Source organism: Rhinoraja longicauda, chromosome 16 (assembly GCF_053455715.1).
Source record: "Rhinoraja longicauda isolate Sanriku21f chromosome 16, sRhiLon1.1, whole genome shotgun sequence".
NCBI lineage: Eukaryota > Metazoa > Chordata > Chondrichthyes > Rajiformes > Arhynchobatidae > Rhinoraja > Rhinoraja longicauda.
This window is the reverse complement of record NC_135968.1, coordinates 49,245,797-49,253,863: the sequence shown is the minus strand read 5'-3', so window position 1 is coordinate 49,253,863 and position 8,067 is coordinate 49,245,797. Positions and strand designations below refer to the sequence as shown.

The 8,067-nt window shown below is 50.5% G+C and overlaps 1 pseudogene; it reads left to right on the top strand.

Moving 5' to 3' along the window:
* Positions 1-4,449: 4,449 nt before the first annotated feature.
* Positions 4,450-5,963, top strand: LOC144601002 (antiviral innate immune response effector IFIT1 pseudogene; annotated as a pseudogene).
* The last annotated feature ends 2,104 nt before the right edge of the window (positions 5,964-8,067 follow it).

Genomic DNA, 8,067 nt, shown 5'->3' with positions numbered 1-8,067 from the left:
CCGCCCCGACGTGGCAACTCCAACAGCAAGGCGCGGGAGAAGACGGCAGGGGAAGAGAAAAGATATTCTGGCCTTCCATCACAGTGAGGTGGTGACTGGAGGAGACTCACTGTGATGGATGTTTCTTTTGTTTGGTGCTGGTTATGATTGTATGTGTTATTGCATTTTTATTGATTATTCTTATTGGTCTTATTGTTGAACTGCGGATAATTTTTCATTTCACTGCACATTTATGTGTATGTGACAAATAAATTGGCTATATTGACTATGCTGGTACATATCGAAGGTATCACAAAATGCTGGAGTAACTCAGCAGGTCAGGCAGCTTCCAGGAGAGAGGCAATGGGTGACGTTTCGGGCCGAGACCCTTCTTCAGACTGTGGGGGAGGAGAGAGTGGGGGTAGGGGGAAGGGAGTTGGGGGAGTGGGAGTGGGGGGAGGAGAGGTGGGGGAAGAGGGACAGTGGGTGTAGGGGGCAGGGGAGGGTGGGGGTGAGGGGGTTGGGGGTCGGGGTCAGAGAGTGTGGGTGGGGGGGAAGGGGGAGAGTGCGGGGCAGGGGAGAGTGGGGTTGGGGAAGGGGGGAGGGGGTGGGGGGAAGGAGAGTCTGGGGGTGGGGTGAAAGGGGGGGGTGGGGAGGAGACAGTTGGGGGGGTGGGGGGAAGAGGGTGGGGGGAGTAGAGAGTGGGAGTGGGGGAGGATAGTAGGGGAGAGTGCGTGTGGGGAGGAGGGCAGGGTGGGGGTGGGGGGAGATTAGTGTGTGGGCAGGGAGAGTGGAGGTACAGGGAGGGGAGGGAGGTGGGAGCGAGTGGGGGCGAGGAGAGGGGGAAATAGGGGTGGGGAGGGGGAAATGGGGGTTGGGGCAGGGGAGGGGCAAGTGGGGGAGGGGCAAGTGGGGGAGGGGCAAATGGGGGTTGGGGCAGGGGAGGGGCAAGTGGGGGTGGTAGGGGTGATGGAGTGGGTCAGTGGGGGGAGGAGGTGGAGATAAGGGGGATTGAGTGGGGGGGGGGTTGAGGGTGCTACACCAATACAGGAGAGGCTTTGGATCCAGGGCTCCTCGGTCACACCCTCTCCCCTTCCCTGTACCGCCTCTACGAGGAACGGGCCCATTTGGTCTAGTATATTACTGAAACTCTGTGTTTGTTTGTGTGTTTGTGTCCACCGTTTGTGGTTCGCACAGCCACAACGGTACACCATAGCACCACAATGTTTGGCCCACGTTACTCACCATTATCCTGGGCATATTATGTAACAACTCTCATTCAAATTGAAGCTACATTTTAAAAGCTAAAGAGATTTTAAAGTTAAAAAATTAACTTTCTAACCCATTTCTTGAAGGTCTTCAGCGTGTGACGTCACAATGGCACCCGTGCACCTGTGAGATGGGCTCACAACCCCCCCCCCCCGCCGTCGGACCTTTAACTAATGCGCTCCCCCCCACCCCCCGGAACTTTAACTAATCCCCCCCCATTGCACCGCCGCCCGTCCCAGCATGCCTCGCGCTTGACATTCCACAGATCGGGCCGCGCTGACCGCCGGGAGGTGTAGTCGCCTCTCCCGCTCCAAGAGGGGCCGCACCCGCCCGACTGACGGCAGTGCCCGCGCTCAGTGCCATCCTCTCCTCTTTCCTCTCCACCCTCGCACGGAGGAGCTTTAAGCGACGTTGCTGGGCCCGCGGGGGGGGGGGGGGTAGGAGGGCGAGTGGGGGAGGGGGAGGAGAGAGTGGGGGTGGGGGGAGAGTAGGGGTGCGGGGAAGGGGGACAGTGGGTGTGGGGGGCAGGAGTGGGTGGGGTTGGGGTAAGAGAGTGGGGGTGGGGGGGAAGAGGAACAGTGCGGGGCAGGGGAGAGGGGGTGAGGAAGAGGGGAGATTTGGGGAGTGGGTGGGGGAGGAGGGAGTGGGGGTGGGTGGGGAAAGAGGGTGGGGAGGAGAGAGTGGGGGGAGGAGGTGGGGAGCGGAGGGAGTGGGGGTGGGGGGAGAGTGGGGGTGGGGAGGAGGGCAAGGTGGGGTGGAGAGAAGGGGAGAGTGGGGGTGGGGGGAGAGTGGGGGTGGCGAGGAGGGCAGGGTGGGGGTGGAGAGAAGAGAAGAGTGGGGGTGGGGGAGAAGGGATGAGTGGGGGTGGAGAAAGTGGGGGTGGGGAGGAGGGAAGATTGGGGGTGGGGGAGTGCGGTGCGGGCAGGGAGAGTGGGGGTAGGGGGAGGGGAGGGAGGTGTGGGCGTGTGGGGGTGAGGGGAGGGAGAGGGGGGAATAGGGGTGGGGAGGGGGAAATGGGGGTAGAAGCAGGGCCAGGGGGAGTGGGGGTAGGGGAGGGGCAAGTGGGGGAGGGGCAAGTGGGGGTGGGGCAGGGGAGGGGTAAGTGGGGGTGGGTTGGGGGGATGGAGTGGGTCAGTGGGGGGAGGAGGGGGGGATAAGGGGGATTGAGTTGGGGGGTTGAGGGTACTACAATACTGGAGAGGCTTTGGGTCCAGGCCTCACTCAGTGACACCCTCTCCCCTTCCCTGTCCCCCCTCTACACGGAATGGGCCCAACTGGTCCACTTGGTCTAATAATTTGATAAACTTGTATGGAGTCGGCCCTCAGCCTCCTGCATTCCAGAGAAATATCCAATGTTGTCCAAACTCTGCAGCTAATCCCCTCCAATCATGGCAACATGCATGTAAACCCCTTCTGCACCCTCTGCAAAGCCTCAACATCCTTCCTGTAATGAGATGAACAGAATAGCAATAATAGACAATAGACAATACACAATAGGTGCAGGAGGAGGCCATTCGGCCCTTCGAGCCAGCACCGCCATTCAATGTGGTCATGGCTGATCATTCTCAATCAGTACCCCGTTCCTGCCTTCTCCCCATACCCCCTGACTCCGCTATCCTTAAGAGCTCTATCTAGCTCTCTCTTGAATGCATTCAGAGAATTGGCCTCCACTGCCTTCTGAGACAGAGAATTCCACAGATTCACAACTCTCTGACTGAAAAAGTTTTTCCTCATCTCAGTTCTAAATAGCCTACCCCTTATTCTTAAACTGTGGCCCCTTGTTCTGGACTCCGCCAACATTGGGAACATGTTTCCTGCCTCCAACGTGTCCAACCCCTTAATAATCTTATACGTTTCGATAAGATCTCCTCTCATCCTTCTAAATTCCAGTGTATACAAGCCTAGTCGCTCCAGTCTTTCAACATATGATAGTCCCGCCATTCCGGGAATTAACCTAGTAAACCTACACTGCACGCCCTCAATAGCAAGAATATCCTTACTCAAATTTGGAGACCAAAACTGCACACAGTACTCCAGGTGCAGTCTCACTAGGGCCCTGTACAACTGCAGAAGGACCTTTTTGCTCCTATACTCTCTTACCATTTCTTGCCTCATTAGCACGAGGCATGGGTAGCAATTCTGAGATGACAACATAGATGGTGTAGACAGGATAGAAATGCCCAACACTCGGCGGCATGGCTATGAGGCGAGAGGGGGATCCTTAACAATAGACAATAGACAATAGGTGCAGGAGTAGGCCATTCAGCCCTTCGAGCCAGCACCGCCATTCAATGCAATCATGGCTGATCACTCTCAATCAGTACCCCGTTCCTGCCTTCTCCCCATACCCCCTCACTCCGCTATCCTTAAGAGCTCTATCCAGCTCTCTCTTGAAAGCATCCAACGAACTGGCCTCCACTGCCTTCTGAGGCAGAGAATTCCACACCTTCACCACCCTCTGACTGAAAAAGTTCTTCCTCATCTCCGTTCTAAATGGCCTACCCCTTATTCTTAAACTGTGGCCCCTTGTTCTGGACTCCCCCAACATTGGGAACATGTTATCTGCCTCTAATGTGTCCAATCCCCTAATTATCTTATATGTTTCAATAAGATCCCCCCCCATCCTTCTAAATTCCAGTGTATACAAGCCCAATCGCTCCAGCCTTTCAACATACGACAGCCCCGCCATTCCGGGAATTAACCTAGTGAACCTACGCTGCACGCCCTCCATAGCAAGAATATCCTTCCTCAAATTTGGAGACCAAAACTGCACACAGTACTCCAGGTGCGGTCTCACCAGGGCCCGGTACAAATGTAGAAGGACCTCTTTGCTCCTATACTCAACTCCTCTTGTTACGAAGGCCAACATTCCATTGGCAACCTGGAGGTCCTACATTTAACCTACTACCCAACTCCCAAAATTGCAGGACCTGATCTCCCTTCCTAAATATGTCATTGGCACCAATATGGACAAGGATCTCTGGAGACTTCCCTCTCAGAATATCCAGTTCTCTCCCAATCATCATTGACTCTAGCATCAGGGAGGCAACACACCATCCCAGAGTCTTGCCTGGAGACTGCTTCAGGTCAATGACAAAATAACCAAATGCAGCTTGTCTGGTCTGCTGACTATTTGTGAGATTGGGAGACAGACTTGCCTGACATGGAATTTGATGAATTTTATTCTCTTGCAGCAGCAGAATGAGAGATTTGTTGAAAGAGAAGCTCGATCAGCTTGAGTGTCACTTCACGTGGGGCCCACAGAAGGAGACCCTTGACTTGGACGATATGGTGTACCGATTAAACGATGCCACAATCTTTGCAGATAAATATCAAGCCACATCCTACAACCAACTCGCTTTCGTAAACTGCCTGCAAGGCAACTGTGAGGAAGCTCTTCAAAACTTAAAGGAAGCTGACAGGATTCTGAGGGAGAACCACAAAGATGCATTTGAAAGAAACAGCATCATCACCTGTGGAAATTGTGCCTGGGTGCATTACCACATGGGACAACTGACCGAGGCCCAGTCCTACCTCGACAAGCTGGAGATGATCTGTAAACCACTCACTGATGGCCCTCGCTATACAGCAATGATACCTGAAGTGTATGGGGAGAAGGGATGGTCATTGTTGAGTTCTGGAGCTTCATACTATGAGGAGGCTCTGGAATGTTTTGAGAAAGCTCTGGGGGAAGATCCCAATAACACGGAGTGGATCATGGGCAAAGCAACAGCTCTGTTTCGTCTGGAATCATTTTCTGGAACGCCAGAGAGTCATGAATGGAGTAAGTCAGTGAAGTATCTGCGACGTGTATTGGAGCTGGATCCAGATGATGCAATGGCCATGGTGCTGCTGGCCTTAAAATTGAAAGGACTCGGTAAAAAGGAAGAAGCAAAGACATTAGTTGAACAAGCATTGCAGAAGGCCAGTGAGGGTCCATATGTGCTTCGCTACGCGGCAAAATTTTACAGAGAAGATGGAGCAGTGGAGAAAGCAATCAATCTATTGAAGCAAGCGTTAGAATTAACTCCACACTCGTGCTTCTCACACCACCAAATTGGAATATGTTATAGTATTAAACTGAACAAACCTGGTAATAGAAATTGTGGGCAGCGAGCTGAGTTGATCGGTCAATGTAAATATCATTTTTGGAAAGCCACTGAGTGCCGTCCGAGGAATGCTGTTCGACCAAAGCTGGATTACGCAGATATTTGCGAAAAAAATGAAGAGTATTCTGAGGCAGAGGAGATCTACAATGATCTGGTGAAATTGGAGGACATCCGTCCAGAAAACATACAGCAGATATGTTTAAAGGCTGGGTCATTTGAACTGTACCAGAAACGATCGGAATCAAGCGCCATCAGCCTATTTCTGAAAGGAGTGAAGATTGAATATGATTCAATAGAACGGAGACGGTGTAAAGAAAAATTGGAGAAGTGGGCAGATAAAAAACTTTACTATGCTCCACGTGACAGCAAAGCTCTTGGTGTCAGAGGGTTAACATATCAGCTGGATGGGAACAAGTCCAAAGCTATTGAATACTTTGAAAAGGCCTTGGAGATTGATCATGAGAATGAAGAATATCTGCGTGCTCTTTCAGAATTACACCTTTGAGGACCACAAGGATGCTTATAATATGCACCAATTTCATCTGATCTGACGATAGGTTTGGTGATGTGTGTATTTCACTAATTATATTCTGATAGCATCTTTGAATGAAGGCTTTACTTATGAGTGTGAAATTTTCAAAAATTATCTTGCGCTTCATTTAAAGCTTTTTAAAAATTATTCTACTTTTAAAAATAATAACGCCTCAAGCACATCAATCAAATGGAATTTGGGTCTTGACCCAAAAGAAGGGTCTCAACCCGAAACGTTACCCATTCCTTCTCTCCCGAGATGCTGTCCAACCTGCTGAGTTACTCCAGCATTTTGTGAATAAATGGAGTTTGGTTGTGTAAGTGTGGAATTTATGTTTCGTTTGGAAAGATGGGAATTGGGAAATGGCAGCATGTGGAACCAGGATCATTAATGGGATTTCAAGAGATGATATTATTGACAAAGGAAAGATTCAAGTTTACATTATCAGGCATAATAATTAATAATCAAGGACAATGTTGCTGCAAAAATCGAATCCATTTTGAAAATACCAACGGATTGATAATGGAATAAGAAATTGGAAGTGATTAATGGAAACATTAACCCTTTCATGTGGCCATCCCCAACAGTGGATATTGACAAATAGCATTCCTGTAATACTTTGTACTAAAATGACTACAACATGACTATAATACGTTATACTTAGTAACTTTGGCCAGAAACGTGGCGAGTCTTTGTGTACTTTGTGTATTGTATACAAAATAAAGAATTTCACTGTGCCCAAGTACATGTGACAATAGTGTATCATTTAATAGCCTGATGGCAGTAGGGAAGGAGCTGTTCCTGAACCTGGACACAGCCACACTGGCATAGCCCCGATGTGGAGACCCTTGAGGACAGATGCTGCTTTCTTGCGGTGACACCTGACGTAGATGCTTTTGATGGTCAGGATGACTGTGCTCACGTTGGTCTGGGCTGAACCACCACTTTGCAGCAGCCTCCATTCAGGTGCATGGGATTTGTTATACCAGGCCATGGTGCAACCAGTTAGGATACTTTCTACAATACAACTGTCGGTTTGTTTGGGTAGCCTGTAACATGGTGAATCTCTTTCAACATCTAACAAGTGTATTTCAGTGTCGGAGCAGCAGTGGGAGATTACAAAAGGTAGTTGTTCGATTGGCTAATTGCCAATAAATTGGCTAATTGGGCAGTCAATACCCAGAAGTCAAAGTATAGAAGCGTGTCATTTAGTGAGCCATATGCTCTGAGAGGGGCTGTGTGGAGGTGAAGTGTTGTGTTGAGGGTCAGTGTGAGGCTGTGTTTCAAGTGCTGTGGATTTAGCTCAAGGAGGCTCAGTAAAGGCTGAGCAGAGGGTAACAGGAGATAAAGGTAAATGGTCTGCTGTTCCTTGTGAGTAATTGTTGTGGTTTTTACTCTTGGTTTTAGAGCAGTACAGATGGAAGGTGGAAAAATGACATGCTGCTCCTGCAGAATAGGGGCCAGGGAAATTTCTGGTATCCCTGATGACCACATGTGGGTGGTGTGGCCAGATGCAACACCTTACAGAGAGTATTAGGGACCTGGAGCTGTGGCTGGTTGACCTCAGGACCATCCAGAAGAACGCGAGCTTCATCGATGAAGCCATAGCAAGGTGGTCATGCTGAAGATAAAGCAAAAGATTAGATGGGTGGACAAAGAGTGCTGGAGACCCACTGGGCATTCCCCGTTGAAACAGGTACACACTTCTGCATACTGTTGGGGGAGATGACCGGTCAGGGGTGCTTAGCAGGAGCAGTGTGGTCTGTGGCACCAAGTCAGGCTCTGAGACACAGCAAGGAAGGGTAATATCAGGCAGAGCCTTTGTGATAGGAAACATATTAGAGGGGGACAGAGAGGAGATTCTGTGGCAGCAATCGAGATTCCAGGATAGTGCATTGCCCCTGCAACTCCCTGGTGAACTCATCCCTTCCCACACGAACCATTCCCCTCCCCAGATAAGAGATGCAACACCTGTCCCTACACCTCCTCCCTCGACTCTGTCCAGGGACCCCGACAGTCCTTTCAGGTGAGGCAGAGGTTCACTTGCACCTCCTCCAACCTCATCAACTGTATCCTTTGTTCAAGGTGTGGACTCTTATACACCGGCTCTTATACACTACAAATGTAGACTGGGTGATCACCTTTGCTCTAGCCGCCTGGACCTACCTGATCACCCAG